At 44.1% G+C, this 18,872-nt stretch overlaps 1 long non-coding RNA gene across 1 annotated transcript; it reads right to left on the minus strand.

Annotated features, from left to right (window-relative positions):
* Positions 1 to 14,763: 14,763 nt before the first annotated feature.
* LOC124682212 lies at positions 14,764 to 18,345 on the minus strand. Its single transcript, XR_006996198.1, has 2 exons — positions 17,604 to 18,345; positions 14,764 to 15,119 (listed from the first exon to the last, which is right to left on the minus strand). It is a non-coding gene; the product is annotated as an uncharacterized LOC124682212 (long non-coding RNA).
* Between the last annotated feature and the right edge of the window lie 527 nt (positions 18,346 to 18,872).

Raw genomic sequence — 18,872 nt, forward strand, 5'->3', positions numbered from 1 at the left:
AAAAGCTCCACTCAAAGTTCATCAAGTACTTGACAAACACCATTCATAGGGATATCCTCATCAAATCATAATCCAAGACAATACCGTTGCAATTTAGACCGAGTACTAACATAGCATACACACTGTCAACAATAGCTATGAAAGGGGGAATAGATCACATCAATACTATCATAGTAATAGTTAACTTCATAATCCACAAGAGATTACAATCATAACCTATGCCAAGTACTACATGATGCACACGCTGTCCTCTTTACATCATGGAGGAGGAATAGACTACTTTAATAACATCACTAGAGTAGCACATAGATTAATACTGATACAAAGCTCATGATCACATAAAGATCACACAATGGGAGAGAGAGATGAACCACATAGCTACCGAGTAGAGCCCTCAGCCTCGGGGAGAACTACTCCCTCCTCATCATGGGAGACAAGAACGGCGATGAAGATGGCGGTGGTGTCGATGGAGATGACTCCGGGGCAATTCCCGTCCCGGCGGCGTGCCGGAACAAAGACTTCGTCCCCCGAAACTTGTCTTCGCGATGGCGGCGGCTACGGAACTCTTCGTGGAATATCGTCGATTGTTTTAGGGTTTTCGGAGACGGAAGAATATATAGGCGAAGGGGCGATGTCGGTGGAGTCCCGAGGGGCCCACCCCATAGGGCGGCGCGGCCAGGGTGGGGCCGCGCCCCCCTAGGGTGTGGCCTCCTCGTGGCTCCTCTTCGTCTCCTCTTCGGTGTTCCGTGGAAAATAATACCGTGGGCTTTTGTTTCGTCCAATTCCGAGAATATTTCCTGTGTAGGATTTCTGAAATCAAAAACAGCAGAAAACAGGAACTGGCGCTTCGGCATCTTGTTAATAGGTTAGTACCAGAAAATGCATCAAAATGATATAAAGTGTATATAAAACATGTGAGTATTGTCATAAAACTAGCATGGAACATAAGAAATAATAGATACGTTTGAGACGTATCAAGCATCCCCAAGCTTAGTTCCTACTCGCCCTCGAGTAGGTAAACGATAACAAGGATAATTTCGAAGTGACATGCTACCATCATAATCTTGATCAATACTATTGTAAAGCATATGAGATGAATGAAGTGATTCAAAGCAATGGTAAAGATAATGACTAAACAACTGAAGCATATAGCAAAGACTTTTCATGAATAGTACTTTCAAGGCAAGCATCAACAAGTCTTGCATAAGAGTTAACTCATAAAGCAATAGATTCTTAATAGAAGGTTTTGAAACAACACAAAGGAAGATTTAAGTTTCAGCAGTTGCTTTCAACTTTCAACATGTATATCTCATGGATAATTGTCAACACAAAGTAATATGGTGAGTGCAAATAAGCAAGTATGTAAGAATCAATGCACACAATTGACACAAGTGTTTGCTCCTAAGATAGAAAGAAGTAGGTAAACTGACTCAACATAAAGTAAAAGAATGGCCATTCGCAGAGGGAAGCAGGGATTACTCATGTGCTAGAGCTTTTTATTTTGAAAACATGGAAACAATTTTGTCAACGGTAGTAATAATTCATATGTGTTATGCATAAAACCTCCTATAAGTTGCAAGCCTCATGCATCGAATACCAATAGTGCTCGCTCCTTGTCCTAATTAGCTCGGATTTCCATGGATTATCATTGCATTACATATGTTTCAACCAAGTGTCACAAAGGGGTACCTCTATGCCACCTGTACAAAGGTCCAATGAGATAAATCGCATTTGATTTCTCGATTTTGATAGATCTCAACTTGAGGACATCCATACCGAGACAACATAGAAAACAGATAATGGACTCCTCTTTAATTCTTAAAGCATTCAACAACAGATAATATTCTCATAAGAGATTTGAGGATTAATGTCCAAGCTGAAACTTCCACCATGATACATGGCTTTGGTTGGCGGCCCAATGTTCTTCTCTAACAATATGCATACTCAAACCATTCACTCATGGCAAATCTCCCTTACTTCAGATAAGACGAACATGCATAGAAACTCACATGATATTCAACAAAGGTGTAACAGGTCGATGGCGTCCCCAGAAACATGGTTACCACACAACAAGCAACTTATAAGAAATAAGATACATAAGTGACATATTCATTACCTGTTATCACCAGAATTTGACCGGATCAGAGGTGGGCCGCGATTGAAGATGGGCTTGAAGAATATACATAGAAGAAATACATGAATCGGCCTTATATACCAAATTTGGGCTAGTTTGCCCGTGTATCTGTAACATAGTAGGGTACGTGTCGATTAGACGAGTTTGGGCTCGTGTCCGGTTGGGATTATTCCCACATTAGAAAGTCTACGGACTATAAATATGTATCTAGGGTTTATGGAATAAACAACAATCACGTTCACCACAAACCAATCTAGGCGCATCGCCAACTCCCCCGTCTCGAGGGTTTCTTCCGGTAAGCATCATGTCGCCTAGATCGCATCTTGCGATCTAGGCAAGCACACGTTTATTCGTCGTTCATGCGTTGCTCGTGCTCGAAGCCTTTTTGATGGCGAGCAACGTAGTTATCATATATGTTTTAGGGTTAGCATTGTTCATCGTATCATATGCTATCGTCGTGCGACCCTTAGGCATCTAGCCGCCCTTACACCTATCTTGGGTGTAGGGCGGCACCCGCTTGATCATTGTTTAGTAGATCCGATCCGTTATGATTGCTCCTTGTTCTTCAAGGATTAGTTTAATATCTACATTGTTAGGCCTTACAAACGGGTCGAAGGATCCAAGTGGCGCGTAGGGTGTAGTTTGCTAGCCCTAGACAGGATGTTCCGAGGATCAACTTCGTGTTGGTTTTTAGGCCTTGTCTAGGGTTGGTTTACGATCACCGTGCGTGGCCGCCAGGCTCGATCACGAGTAGGATGTTCCGATTATGCGGTGAAAACCCCATATCGTAGTAGGTCGTTTTAGCTTTATCTTGATCAAGCAGGACCACCATCTGATCGTACACCTTGTACGCATCATGGGTGGATCGGCTCCTTGAGCCGATTCACAGGACAACCTGAGAGCCGATCGAGGCTCGTATTTAATGTTTACGTGTATGCCATGCAGAAAACTAAGCGAGGCATCATCCAACACCTTCCCCGACCGGGTATAGGTCGGTGGCACGCCCTTGCATCGAAGATCGGACGTGCGTGCCGAAGGCTTTGCGGGCCGTCGCTCGGAGGGACCAGGGGCCAGCCGCGATCCCGGGAGATTACCGGCTCTACGCGTGTTGCCCGTCGCTGCCCGCCGGTGGGTTTCGACCGCAACACATTCTCGGCACGCCCGGTGGGACCATCTTCGACATCAACCGCATCGCCATCTACATCCGAGATGGCGGAAGGCACTCCGACCAAGTACGAGGATCCGACCGAGGAGCTCAAGAAGAAGCATGACGAGATCAAAGCGGTCCTCGAAGCCGACCTCATCGGCTCTTTTCACAGAACCCGCTCACATGGCATCGGTGGAAAGGGTTCTCACCGAAGGCGCGCTCGATGGAGTGGACCCGTCCACCCCGTCGAAGAACGCACCAGGTCGCTGCGTCGGGAGATTAACTTCATGGTGGCTCATTCGCCGCACCGCCATTCCGAGAGCCTCGGTGAACACTTTGGAGCGTGTCGCTCGCGCGTGATCCAGGAAATCATGAGCCACCAATATTCTCCGTCGGGACCAGCTCCGGGGACTCACCAAGGAGAGATGCCACTCCGAGTCCCGTCCACCGCCGCCGTTTGCGTTGGCGAGCACCAGAAGTGCCGAGTTCATCGGCATACGTCGTCTACAAGATCGGTGGTGACCCTAGTGACTACCAATTCTTGCATGAGGCGCCGAAGGAGATCCCTCACGGATACACGTGCGCATACGTGCCGATCGCATGAATCGGGCGCTCTCGAACCAGGCTGCAACAGACAGGGACTTCCGAACAGCGAGGAGGAACTTCGGGAACAGATCTTGAAAGCGAGACGTGGCTAGCTAAGTACGCCACTCCGACGAACCTCCGAGCTCGGCTCCGCAGCTTGGCTCGAGCTGGAAAAGCAAGCATGGTCGGCTAAGTATGCCACCCCGGCGAATCTTCGAGTTCGACGCTCGCAGCCCATCACCGCGGATCGGATTTGTACAATTCGAAAGACCAGCTTCGGCATGATGCCGAAAAGGAGGACAATCGGCTATTCCAAGCCGTACCCCAATGAGTACGAGTTGATCCCGCTACCACCCAAATATCGGCTCCCCGATTTCACCAAGTTTAATGGATCGGATGGTTCCAGCTCCATCGAGCATGTGAGCCGATATTTGGCACAGCTTGGGCACGATCTCGAGCATCGACGAGCCGCGCGTGAGGTTCTTCGCACGAGTCCCTCACGGATCGGCTTCGGGTGGTACACATCGCCGCCACCGGACTCAATCCGGGCTTGGAAGCAGCTTGGAAGAGCAGTTCCACATACAGTATCACTCGGAGGCTTCCGAGGCCGGCATTGCCGATCTAGCACGAGTACGACGAAGCGCGGGAAACAAGTGGCGGAATACGTCCGGCCGCTTCGAGGACCGTTAGGAACCGATGCTATTCGGTTCATGTGAGTGAAAAAGAAGCAGTCGAGTTGGCGGTGGTGGGTCTCTCATCATCGATCAAAGACGTGGCCTCCCAAGCGAGACTACCCTTCACCGGCGCACATGGTGCGTGAAGCAGTCAGCATATGAACAGCGCCACCCGGATGTTTACCAGGATAAATTCAAGCGTGCGGTGGTCCCGGTTGAGGCGGATGAAGATGAAGGTGCTCGCGGGAGATCAAGAAGTAGCAATGGCCGAATGGACTCGGGGGCAAGCCCGTGTCCCGTAAATGGGTTAAGCCACAAGGCCCTCCAAAAGGGTTCGACTTCGACGTGACCAAAGCCGAGCAGATTTTCGACCTCTTACTCAAAGAGAAGCAGCCTAAAGTTACCCGAAGGCCACAAGATCCCCACGGTGCAGGAGCTGAACGGAAAGCCATACCGCAAGTGGCATAACACGTTCACCCACGCCACCAACGACCGCAGGGGTGTGGCGTCGCAGGTCCAAATGGCGATAGAACAAGGGCGGCTAATTTTCGACCGGTACGCCATGAAGGTCGACACACACCCCTTCCGCGCCGTTAACATGGTGGAGTGCACTTACCATGGAGGGTGCCGCCGGTTTCTCGTGCAATATCAACATGGTAGGACCTGGGCACCACTCTGGTAAGGACGGAGATGAGGGCAACTGCTCTCATAGCAAGGACACAGAGGAAGCCGCTCCACGCGATCGGCTCCGTCACGATGGCAAGCGCTACATCACAGAGGGAGAAGTGAGGAACGTAAGATATCAGCGACCTCTCTCTGATCACCTCCTCAACAAGTATGTGGGTCAATATGACCAACGCCGGTGATACAACGACGATGATGAAAGAAATCGTCTGGCTAGGGACGCCAGGAGGCACCGTCGGCATGATCGCGACGAGGAGAGATATGAGCGCCACGCCAAGGAAAAGTCGAGAGAGCAAGACGACGTGGATAGGCATTGGGACCGCCCCTTCTTCGGACACCGCTCGGGATTCAGGAATGAGCCGATTGCCTACAATCGGCAATCGATCCGTAATGTAGACAAAAGAAGAAGGATGCAGCTAACGTGTCCGTGTTCAAACGTCTAGGGCCTCTCCCGCCTCGGAACAAGAACGCCGAGTCCGCTCGGGTGGAAGATCTCGAGGAACTAGAGGACGATGATGATGAAGAAGACAATTATCATCGGCCGAGGTGGTGCCCTGATGGGCTCAGCCGTTCCCAAAAGCGAAGGGTTCAGCGACTACGTGGGTTGGAGGAAGCCGAAAGGTTATACCTGCACACGTTGAGGAAGGCGCGGCTCGATCCGGCCGCTAAAATTCAGGCGGACCTCGGACGAAGAAGGTCGGCCACAAAGGAAAGAGTGGCGCCCGGACAAAAGAAAGCCGATGATGAGACATCGGCCGGCACAAACATGGTGTTCATCCTTCCAACGGAGTTTAGTGCTCCGAGATTAGACGAAGCACCTGTGGCACAACTTGATCTGCGGCCCACGGCCGGTCATCTTTGAGAAGCCACGAGAAAGAAGCTACGGGCATCCGAAGGCCCCGTACTTGCGAGGTTACATCAATGGGCGATCCGTCAACAAAATGTCGGTGGACACCGGAGCGGCGATCAACATTATGCCATACTCCATGCTACGTCGGTTGGGACGCTCTAGCTTGGATCCGATCAAGACCAATGTGACACCGAGCGATTTCAACGGCCAAGCATCCGATGCACAAGGTGTTCGAACGTGGATCCGACCGTAGGAAGGAAAACTCGTCCCTACGACGTTCTTTATTGTCGACAAGCAAGAGCACCTATGCTCGTCCTACTAGGCGGAGATTGGATCCACGCCAATCGTTGCATTCCATCCACGATGCACCAATGCCTAATACAGATGGGATGGAGATGAAGTAGAAGTCGTCCACGCAGATGATTCAGCCGAGATTTCAACGGCCGGCATGAACGTTTGGGGGACATCGGGCCAAGAGCCACTCTCGGGCATCAATTTGGACGATCGCGAGCGCATCGACGTGACAAAGGACGGGGTTAGGCTGGTTTTATCCACCGGCCCGACCGTGTAACAAGAGCAAGCATCTATGGACAAACGTGGCGATGCCGATCCATGTGATCGGCCCCAAGGATCTATGGAGGAACATTGCAAAACCTTCATTGAGCAAGCAACATGGAGGCCGATTCCGAAGCAATCGGCCAAAATTATCCTCACCATTCATTCACGCCCGGGTTCAACGTCGATCTAATGGACAATGGATTTGCGTCGGCCGAAGAGCTGGAAGAAGTCCACACCGGTCCTAACGGAGCCGACGTTCACATATAGTGCCTTGGCTAACCACGGAGCCGATATCGCGCAGCTACACGGCGGAATCGGCTCGGGGGCACCTAGTCAGATGAACATGTGCGATACATGTGCAGTGAAATATTGGGGGCCGATAGAAAAATCGGCCCGTAAAAAAAAAATTCTCATGATACAGCCGATGCACGGACATCGACTTTAGAACTAAGGAACAAAGCCGATGCATAGCCATCGACTCTAGCACAATTTTACAAGATCTACCCGCTGCGTGTTCAAGACGCGGATCACCTTCTGATTCCTAGAGGGAGTAAACAGTGGGAGCTTCCTCAGCGACAATGAGCCGATTTGGTGCCAGAACTTTCTCTTCAAGGACGAAAAGGTGATTGATGGTAGCAAGTTTGCTCAAATTTGCTCAAGTTCGGGTCCATTAGTCTGAACTGTATGTCCTCACCGCCGTTCTCGCCTTGGCTGAGGCTCGGGGGGCAGCTGATTTGGTAAGCACTCTGTCTTGGGAAGCCGATTGGAGTGTCATCGGCCGACCCCGCATCATAAGCTTCCGCGAAGTGGTGGGTCATTGCGTAAGAAGATCACCGAGTTGCCGGAAGGGGACCATAGCATGGGCATTAGGTGATATTGCCCTTGGGACCGCTGCAGTTGCAAACCTGCACGATCGACACCTGAGGTTCATATGGACGTGGGCTGGATTTGTTCAAACGGTGATTTGGGGGTCTGAGTTTTGCTCCTTCGGAGAGGTCGCAGGTCACCATGTGAAAGACGATAGAGTTGGCCTTGCTCGCGTTTTATGGCAAGGGCCGATGTTCTGCCATCGGCTCTTAATGTGTCGACTCGCTTTAATCGGCAAAGTGTGAGAAGGGACAGAATCAGTTGGGAAAAGTCTTCTTCATTAATAAGGGAGGATTTTTACAATGAAGAGCCGATTGCTCAAGAAAGGAAGAACAAAAGAAGAGCCGATTGCTCAGGGACTACTAATCCTACATTGCTAATCCTCGCTAGCATCATCGTCGGCATCGGAGCCGCCGTCGGCGCTACTTCCGGAGAATTCCTCGTCGTCGCTCGCCCCAGCCTTCGGCCGGAGCTTTTTCTTCCTCGTCATCATCGTCATCCTCGCTGTCCGCCCAAGCGCGGAAGCGCTTCGCCGGCGGGTACCCAGTGGAAGAGGAGGAATCATCCTCCTTCTCCTCTTCTCCTTCCTCGTCATCATCATTGAAGCGACCCGACATATTACAAAATAGTAACATGCAAGTCTTCGACATATTGCAAGGGAAGTGAAGTATCTCGAACAATATGTCGATCAGAGTAGCACAACATAAGCATTGGAGCGTCCAATCGTACGAAATTATATTACAAGTTTTGAAGAAGATCCAAACCGAAGCATATTACAAGGTTCGCTACCAAGTACAACAACAACTCCAAAAGAACAAGGAAATTATAACCGAGTTAATACTCGAACAACACTCTCAACTACTATCTTGCCGCAACCCATACTACCAACTCTACCGATCGAGCACTAGGTTGCCATTGAAGTCCATGTAGTAGTTGACTCATCCTTCGGCGGTTGCTCGCTCCTCGGTCTTCTCCTCCCGGAGGTCCGAATATTCTACTCCCGCATCCACCAGCTCACAATCTAAGAAGGGGAATTTTATAGGAAGGGATGAGTACACGAAGTACTCAACAAGTCCAGGATATATAACAAAACAGTTTTCATGCACTATCAACTACTAGGACCAATGGTCCATCAACTCACAAATTTTCAAAAACATTTCGAGGAAAGAGTTCAATTTTATTCGAAATCTATGATCTTCTTGCCTCACGAGCCGTTAGAATCCCCCGTGGATTCCTTTCTCGCCACGTTCGTAGCTCCTTCCCGGAACAGGAGTGACAATGCCACAATTTTATACACTCTGCGAGGTGCGTTACTTTACCCACAGATGCCCATGGTTGTGTTTCCGAGGTAGCTAGCCCCATTCACACACCCGTGGACACGAAGCCTTTTCACCCAACTTCTTTGACATATCTCACATCGTAGCCGGCAAAACCAGCTACCTGCCCGGTCGGCTTAATGCCTTCAGTAGAGGCCTTTAGTTTGTTTAGACAAGTTGGTCGCCTACAGTAGAGGTCACACCCCAACCGCCATCCCCGGGAGATATGCCGTAAGATGGAATTACTTCAGCCTCCGCCCTTCCCGCCAGTGGTCATATGGTCAACGCGTCACTACTGGCGCTTGAGCTCAAGAAGGCAATTGTTGATTAAAGCCTAATGGTGATATCCCTTGTAGTCGAACTCCGCCTTCCAATGGCTTCACAACCTCCACACAGTGGTTCGACTACTGACCATAATAGTTCACCTGCTGCTCCATCACCCGATCAACATGCATGTCATATTATTTATAAGATACATTTTTGTTTGATGCAGTGTGATATACAATAGTAGATTTGCAAATACTTTGATAAAAAAATAATCAAGGATATGCAAGAATGGACTTGCCTCGGGATACTCGAAACATATAAACAAGATAATCGAAGATCCAGTTCATCCATAAGAATCCCAAAGAAGTTCCGAACTCGGAGAATGCAAATAGAATCCAATCAACACTAACACAAAAGTGCACATCACGAGTATGATGCATGCATACTTATATCTCCACTTGGCTGGTATTGAAGTATTGATGATTAACTCAGTTCATGTTTGTTTATCGGGTTTTCTATTGCATAACATGTTACATCAGGCACGAGTTGTAGATATGATGGTTCAACAGAAATAGTTGGTTGAGTTGAGTTTTGAGGTTTTGACTTTGCTTTCTTTGTAAATAATTATAGAACAGAGCATATGAGTAACGCTGATGGTCCAGCTAAGTAGATTCCAGTAAATTTGATCAAGATTATGCGGGTTATTTGATCACAACAATTATAATTATGGCTAAAAGGAATTAGACTAGATAGTGAACTCTAGTGTCAGAAGCTAAACACTTGAATTCTATTGATCACCTAGTGGTACTGCTGGTAACATGCGGACATGCACATACGACAACAATCAAATGTTTGATGGTATTCCTGGATTTGGTTCTTCTACTAAAACCTGAACATATGCTAGAGTAGTGGGGTTACTAGTCTGAACATGAATGGAAATGCATCTGTGCATGGCTGATCTCTACTAGATAACAACTTACTTGTTCTATGAACTGGCTTTCTCATGGTTATATACTTTGTCAGACTTTACTAGGCAATGATAGCAAAACACCTATGGCAGAGAAACACTACCTATGTTTTCGGCTTCGGGACAGTGCACACCGTGGTGCCCAAATGCAGAGATGTTCACTTCCATGGTCTACTAGATGATATGTCCCAAGCTAACCATAACGGACCATATTATTCATCTTTAGCTCTACTGACACTTTCGAATTAAATAAGCAAGCAAGCATAGTAAATTGGATGGTTTCCGCTTGTTGTATTTTCATAGACAAGCTAACACAGTAAGACTACTGCTGACTGAAACTATAACAATAGTTTACTTGTTCTATCATTATTGAAAGAATGTTCTTTAGATAACCTTTTTCTCTGAACTTTATTTAGTCAAGTAAACAACAAGGCACTGATATTCAGAGTAAGACCACATAAATCTAAGTTGGCATTTATACACTGCAGTTTGCAAATTCAGAGATGTGACTCGGACAGTCTGCTGCGACAAAACGCTCCTGATATGTTACTACGGTTCAGTTTAGCTCTTACGTGCAGTACCAATTAACAAGAAAGTCTGACATCATTTATAGGACAGCACCACAACAGTTTTAAACTCTAAACGGTAAATCTGTATTCTAGTTTTCAGAGGCGTACATGACACTAGTCTTATATATCCCCGGTTTGTGATGACACTAAAATTATCAAGTGTAGGTGCGGTGAGTGCATACACGTATATATATAAAGCAGCATCTCAAATACTGAATCTCATGAGAACTGAGGTGCCTAACGTCTTGATTATTAACCCAAGCTGATGCTCAACTTATTCCATCTAAATCCCCATTTTATATTTTCACAAATCGTACACTGGATCAGCACACAAGCAAGCCACACATCAATTATATTTAGATTCTTTGTGCCCTAAAGTGTAAGGTATTACCTGACTGGTTCGGGATTGTAATCTTCCTGGGAAAGGATCTTGGTTGCCCGGGCTCCAGATGATTTTCCTCACCAGCGCCAGTGTGGGCAACAGTTGCCGACAGGCTCGGCGAGCTCCAAAGACGAACGCCCGGCAAGGCCCCTAGTATTCAGGGTGTCCACCGCGACCTCTTGTTGCTTGCCGATTGCCGCCGCCGATCAGATGTCCGCCATCAGGCAGTGTCCCTCTCCTCCTCCTTTGAATATGGTGCTGGATGGCATGTCACAGGCTTCGATTTGGTGGAGAATCGCTGCAGAACGAGAGGAAGAGGCCTGCGGGAAGGCTACATCGGATAAGTGCTTCAGTCCCTTTTCCCTATCTTCGGACTTCTACAAGAGCATGACGTGCCCATGTCTGCATCGCTGGCTGCTCCCCTGTTTGCCAGCTCCTACTACTATTAGCTCTGTCCAAGATACATCGTATAGTGGTTGTTTGGCTAGAAGAAGTGTGATCAGGTTTGACTGCTACACTCCATGGTGAATGACAAATATTTTCTCCATCGATGGATGGATTAGTACGTGAACATAACGAGACATTTAAGTTGCTAGCTTTTCCACCAACGGTATACATATTTCAGTCACTCCTAGAATTTAAATTAGTAAGAAAATATATTTACTAGGGAGTTCAACCAATTTTTAGAAAATAAATTGATTACATAAATTCTTCAAAATTGAACTTGTTCGGTTCAGCATTCAGTGCCTATTTACCCTTGCGGATATTTTTGCAAGTCAGGCATTATCGATGGAATCACGTTCACCAGAAAATTAGTTTTTCTCAAAAACACTATCCGATTAAAATTGAGAATTTCTAGTAAAATCATGATCTCGAGCGCACACTCCGCTATCATGGCTAAACTTATGTTTTCTCCTGCTCAAATCACACAAACATTTCAACCCACATGTATATGAGAAATTTAAATAATTAGTGGCATTTTCTTATTACTCATGTATCTTATTAATTTGTTTCTTGTTGTATTTGTTTTCGAATTACCTGAGCTCATATTTCTGTTGCAGATATAAGATGCATGCAATGCATGGCAATCATATAGTTCACTCATATATGGTTATCACCATAGCAGTGATTCGATCTAGGCTGCTCTTCAGCCGGCGTGACCTCACCAATAGTACGGTTAAACCTAGCAACATATAATCTCGCTTAAGTATAAACAAAATTTTCTGGCCCGTAGTTTTCTAATTAATTCTATCATGGGTAACTTAACTAAGTCAAAATCTGGGGTTTTACATCCTACCACCCTTAAGAAAAATTTCGTCCTCGAAATTTGAGGTAAGAGAGTAATGTAACAAGTTGAAAGAGCGGACTATGATCAACCAATAATGACTGAACTACAAGTCGACATGAGACGTAATTCATGCAAGATAACTAGATTGGAGATCCAGAAGGACTTGTTGATGGAACCTCACCATTTGGAAGTACTAATTTTTTTTATTTTTTTTTACCAATCTGGTAGGTGGCTTTTGACACTTAAGTATGAGCAACCATCTTAAATTTAAACAACCAAATTTCTATTAAACTTGACTATGCAGAATGGTATTTAGCTAAACTGAAAATTCATAACAGATGTCATTGTGAATTGAATTTCTCCGATTCTACAGTTTATAAACAAACAAGTGATCAAGCATAGTATCATCAGTTCGATGTCTTTTTAACATAGTAGTTTGTCCAACTAAAGAAAACTGACCATCTAGATGACAAATATTTACTATTGGCCATTTTGTATAGGTTGTATTGTGTAGGTTTTAATGGTTGAGATTTACATGGCAACCAAAACATACTATGTTTCGAATATAGCAAGGACTATGAAAACAGAAATACTACAAGACATGGATACTGAACAAATGTTACAGTTCATGTATTACTAGTAGCATAAGTTCGAAAATTATAATACAACATCAAGTTCAAGGTTATCACTGCCTCTGGATATGAACTAGGAATGGTTCCAATTCTTATCAGATTTGATTTGGGAGGAAAATTATATTTATACATTTGGATATAAAATGCTAGTTTAACAAACAGATGAACAGAATAATAATAATTGGACACGCGGAATTACTTATTAACTAAATGGAAACTGAAGCCTAGCTAAGAAGTTTCATCATGTATATGTCCTAGCAAGCTTTTTTTGGAAAGAAAGATGTATATCCCAAATTAGTTATAATAACTTCGAAGATATTTTTAATGTTACCCATGCTAAGGAGATGATAAAACATGACTTCAACAATTTTTAGATATGGTAGATAATCTATCTTAGCATTTTTTTTTACAACTCTGCTAGCATTTTACTCCTATGTTGATATCATAAGCATGGTCAGTTTGTACGCTTTCAGTTACTATGATAACATGTAATGGTCGTGGAAATGGGGTATACACCAATTTATATGGACAAGTCCTAATATTATCTTGTACATTAGGTTTAAATATATGAAGGCATATGATTTCACAAATATAAACTTCGAAAATTCAAATATTTAAGTATTGGTCACAACGTTTTTTTTATGATTTTTTTTTTCCTCTATGGAACAACTACATATTAACATGTTACATGTTAGATATTATGCCATCTAAGGATCTGGTTATCAATGAAAATAAATTTGCAAGAATTTCTATGTTCATCTTATGTAAACCACTTCCTAAGGACGTAACTATGCAAGCAATTACCTTATCATGACATTCGGTAAATCTTATGACTACGGAAATGGAATTTAGCATATGTATGTTTAGAAGATTTTCATGATCAACAAATGGAGTTTATGCAAGTTCGTTTTAATTTTCCCACTTGTCATACATCTCCTTCCACTCTGAAGACTTCTTGGCTTAGAATTTCAGACGATTGTGGAAACCAATAGATAAGAGAAGATACTAGGATAAGATTAGATAGATGTATGTCTTGATCTCTTCAACTTCTGCCCCAACCAGTAATGTTGCAGTTGATTTTCTTCAAAGCATGCTCTTCCCCTTTCTCCCGAGAGCAATGCTCAAGTTAATATTTCCACCTATGGCTTTCCTAAGTTGGGATAGACACTTTCCTAGATTGTGATATGAAGCAACCTCAATAATATAGTCTAAGCGACCGTCTTAAGTTATATCTACATAATCACTTCTACAGCACTCAACCAAAGAGCCAAAAAGAAGATCCATAAGTCCAATAAAACACTCACATTCTATATTATAGTGATTATATAATGTGTTCGTGCGTCCAAATAAAAATCAGAAGAATGCGTAAAAATATCGGGTTTTATATCCTTAGATTCTAGATACTACATTAATTAAACCGATCTACCCAAACTTACTACCCACTCTAAAACCTCTCACATCTTGTTCGACCAACTATGGCCATAGCATCACGGCTCTCCATAGGTCTTAGAGATATGAGGTAAGTGGTAGCATCAAGTTTTACCATCCTCTTCCCAAAGAAGATGAATACACTCAGGCATGGATAGCACTATAGGCAGGAAGAGATAAACTTTTGAACTAGGTATAGACAAGATTACTCAACTAGTAGTAAAGATTTTCATTTAAAATAATACTTGTTTTGTGTAAACCAAAGTAATAGGCCAACTTTCCATCCTAAGGTTCACAGGTCTCCTAACTAGACTTTTATGCCTAGAGGTCTCAACCATTGCTCTGATACCACCTGAAGCGACCCGACATATTACAAAATAGTAACATGCAAGTCTTCGACATATTGCAAGGGAAGTGAAGTATCTCGAACAATATGTCGATCAGAGTAGCACAACATAAGCATTGGAGCGTCCACTGTACGAAATTATATTACAAGTTTTGAAGAAGATCCAAACTGAAGCATATTACAAGGTTCTGCTACCAAGTACAACAACAACTCCAAAAGAACAAGGAAATTATAACCGAGTTAATACTGAACAACACTCTCAACTACTATCTTGCCGCAACCCATACTACCAACTCTACCGATCAGCACTAGGTTGCCATTGAAGTCCATGTAGTAGTTGACTCATCCTTCGGCGGTTGCCTGCTCCTCGGTCTTCTCCTCCTGGAGGTCCGAATATTCTACTCCCGCATCCACCAGCTCACAATCTAAGAAGGGGAATTTTATAGGAAGGGATGAGTACACGAAGTACTCAACAAGTCCAGGATATATAACAAAACAGTTTTCATGCACTATCAACTACTAGGACCAATGGTCCATCAACTCACAAATTTTCAAAAACATTTCTGAGGAAAGAGTTCAATTTTATTCTGAAATCTATGATCTTCTTGCCTCACGAGCTGTTAGAATCCCCTGTGGATTCCTTTCCGCCACGTTCGTAGCTCCTTCCCGGAACAGGGAGTGACAATGCCACAATTTTATACACTCTGCAGAGGTGCGTTACTTTACCCACAGATGCCCATGGTTGTGTTTCCGAGGTAGCTAGCCCCATTCACACACCCGTGGACACGAAGCCTTTTCACCCAACTTCTTTGACATATCTCACATCGTAGCTGGCAAAACCAGCTACCTGCCCGGTCAGTTTAATGCCTTCAGTAGAGGCCTTTAGTTTGTTTAGACAGTTGGTCGCCTACAGTAGAGGTCACACCCCAACTGCCATCCCTGGGAGATATGCCGTAAGATGGAATTACTTCAGCTCCGCCCTTCCCAGTCAGGGTCATATGGTCAACGCGGTCACTACGGCGCTTGAGCTCAAGAAGGCAATTGTTGATTAAAGCCTAATGGTGATATCCCTTGTAGTCGAACCCGCCTTCCAATGGCTTCACAGCCTCCACACAGGGTTCGACTACCAGCCATAATAGTTCACCGGCTGCTCCATCAGCCGATCAACATGCATGTCATATTATTTATAAGATACATTTTTGTTTGATGCAGGTGATATACAATAGTAGATTTGCAAATACTTTGATAAAAAAATAATCAAGGATATGCAAGAATGGACTTGCCTGGGATACTCGAAACATATAAACAGTACACTGAAGATCCAGTTCATCCATAAGAATCCCAAAGAAGTTCCGAACTGGAGAATGCAAATAGAATCCAATCAACACTAACACAAAAGTGCACATCACAGTATGATGCATGCATACTTATATCTCCACTTGGCTGGTATTGAAGTATTGATGATTAACTCAGTTCATGTTTGTTTATCGGGTTTTCTATTGCATAACATGTTACATCAGGCACGAGTTGTAGATATGATGGTTCAACAGAAATAGTTGGTTGAGTTGAGTTTTGAGGTTTTGACTTTGCTTTCTTTGTAAATAATTATAGAACAGAGCATATGAGTAACGCTGATGGTCCAGCTAAGTAGATTCCAGTAAATTTGATCAAGATTATGCGGGTTATTTGATCACAACAATTATAATTATGGCTAAAAGGAATTAGACTAGATAGTGAACTCTAGTGTCAGAAGCTAAACACTTGAATTCTATTGATCACCTAGTGGTACTGCTGGTAACATGCGGACATGCACATACGACAACAATCAAATGTTTGATGGTATTCCTGGATTTGGTTCTTCTACTAAAACCTGAACATATGCTAGAGTAGTGGGGTTACTAGTCTGAACATGAATGGAAATGCATCTGTGCATGGCTGATCTCTACTAGATAACAACTTACTTGTTCTATGAACTGGCTTTCTCATGGTTATATACTTTGTCAGACTTTACTAGGCAATGATAGCAAAACACCTATGGCAGAGAAACACTACCTATGTTTTCGGCTTCGGGACAGTGCACACCGTGGTGCCCAAATGCAGAGATGTTCACTTCCATGGTCTACTAGATGATATGTCCCAAGCTAACCATAACGGACCATATTATTCATCTTTAGCTCTACTGACACTTTCGAATTAAATAAGCAAGCAAGCATAGTAAATTGGATGGTTTCCGCTTGTTGTATTTTCATAGACAAGCTAACACAGTAAGACTACTGCTGACTGAAACTATAACAATAGTTTACTTGTTCTATCATTATTGAAAGAATGTTCTTTAGATAACCTTCTTCTCTGAACTTTATTTAGTCAAGTAAACAACAAGGCACTGATATTCAGAGTAAGACCACATAAATCTAAGTTGGCATTTATACACTGCAGTTTGCAAATTCAGAGATGTGACTCGGACAGTCTGCTGCGACAAAACGCTCCTGATACTGTTACTACGGTTCAGTTTAGCTCTTACGTGCAGTACCAATTAACAAGAAAGTCTGACATCATTTATAGGACAGCACCACAACAGTTTTAAACTCTAAACGGTAAATCTGTATTCTAGTTTTCAGAGGCGTACATGACACTAGTCTTATATATCCCCGGTTTGTGATGACACTAAAATTATCAAGTGTAGGTGCGGTGAGTGCATACACGTATATATATAAAGCAGCATCTCAAATACTGAATCTCATGAGAACTGAGGTGCCTAACGTCTTGATTATTAACCCAAGCTGATGCTCAACTTATTCCATCTAAATCCCCATTTTATATTTTCACAAATCGTACACTGGATCAGCACACAAGCAAGCCACACATCAATTATATTTAGATTCTTTGTGCCCTAAAGTGTAAGGTATTACCTGACTGGTTCGGGATTGTAATCTTCCTGGGAAAGGATCTTGGTTGCCCGGGCTCCAGATGATTTTCCTCACCAGCGCCAGTGTGGGCAACAGTTGCCGACAGGCTCGGCGAGCTCCAAAGACGAACGCCCGGCAAGGCCCCCTAGTATTCAGGGTGTCCACCGCGACCTCTTGTTGCTTGCCGATTGCCGCCGCCGATCAGATGTCCGCCATCAGGCAGTGTCCCTCTCCTCCTCCTTTGAATATGGTGCTGGATGGCATGTCACAGGCTTCGATTTGGTGGAGAATCGCTGCAGAACGAGAGGAAGAGGCCTGCGGGAAGGCTACATCGGATAAGTGCTTCAGTCCCTTTTCCCTATCTTCGGACTTCTACAAGAGCATGACGTGCCCATGTCTGCATCGCTGGCTGCTCCCCTGTTTGCCAGCTCCTACTACTATTAGCTCTGTCCAAGATACATCGTATAGTGGTTGTTTGGCTAGAAGAAGTGTGATCAGGTTTGACTGCTACACTCCATGGTGAATGACAAATATTTTCTCCATCGATGGATGGATTAGTACGTGAACATAACGAGACATTTAAGTTGCTAGCTTTTCCACCAACGGTATACATATTTCAGTCACTCCTAGAATTTAAATTAGTAAGAAAATATATTTACTAGGGAGTTCAACCAATTTTTAGAAAATAAATTGATTACATAAATTCTTCAAAATTGAACTTGTTCGGTTCAGCATTCAGTGCCTATTTACCCTTGCGGATATTTTTGCAAGTCAGGCATTATCGATGGAATCACGTTCACCGTAAAATTAGTTTTTCTCAAAAACACTATCCGATTAAAATTGAGAATTTCTAGTAAAATCATGATCTCGAGCGCACACTCCGCTATCATGGCTAAACTTATGTTTTCTCCTGCTCAAATCACACAAACATTTCAACCCACATGTATATGAGAAATTTAAATAATTAGTGGCATTTTCTTATTACTCATGTATCTTATTAATTTGTTTCTTGTTGTATTTGTTTTCGGAATTACCTGAGCTCATATTTCTGTTGCAGATATAAGATGCATGCAATGCATGGCAATCATATAGTTCACTCATATATGGTTATCACCATAGCAGTGATTCGATCTAGGCTGCTCTTCAGCCGGCGTGACCTCACCAATAGTACGGTTAAACCTAGCAACATATAATCTCGCTTAAGTATAAACAAAATTTTCTGGCCCGTAGTTTTCTAATTAATTCTATCATGGGTAACTTAACTAAGTCAAA

This window comes from Lolium rigidum, chromosome 1, assembly GCF_022539505.1.
Source record: "Lolium rigidum isolate FL_2022 chromosome 1, APGP_CSIRO_Lrig_0.1, whole genome shotgun sequence".
Classification (NCBI taxonomy): Eukaryota; Viridiplantae; Streptophyta; class Magnoliopsida; order Poales; family Poaceae; genus Lolium; species Lolium rigidum.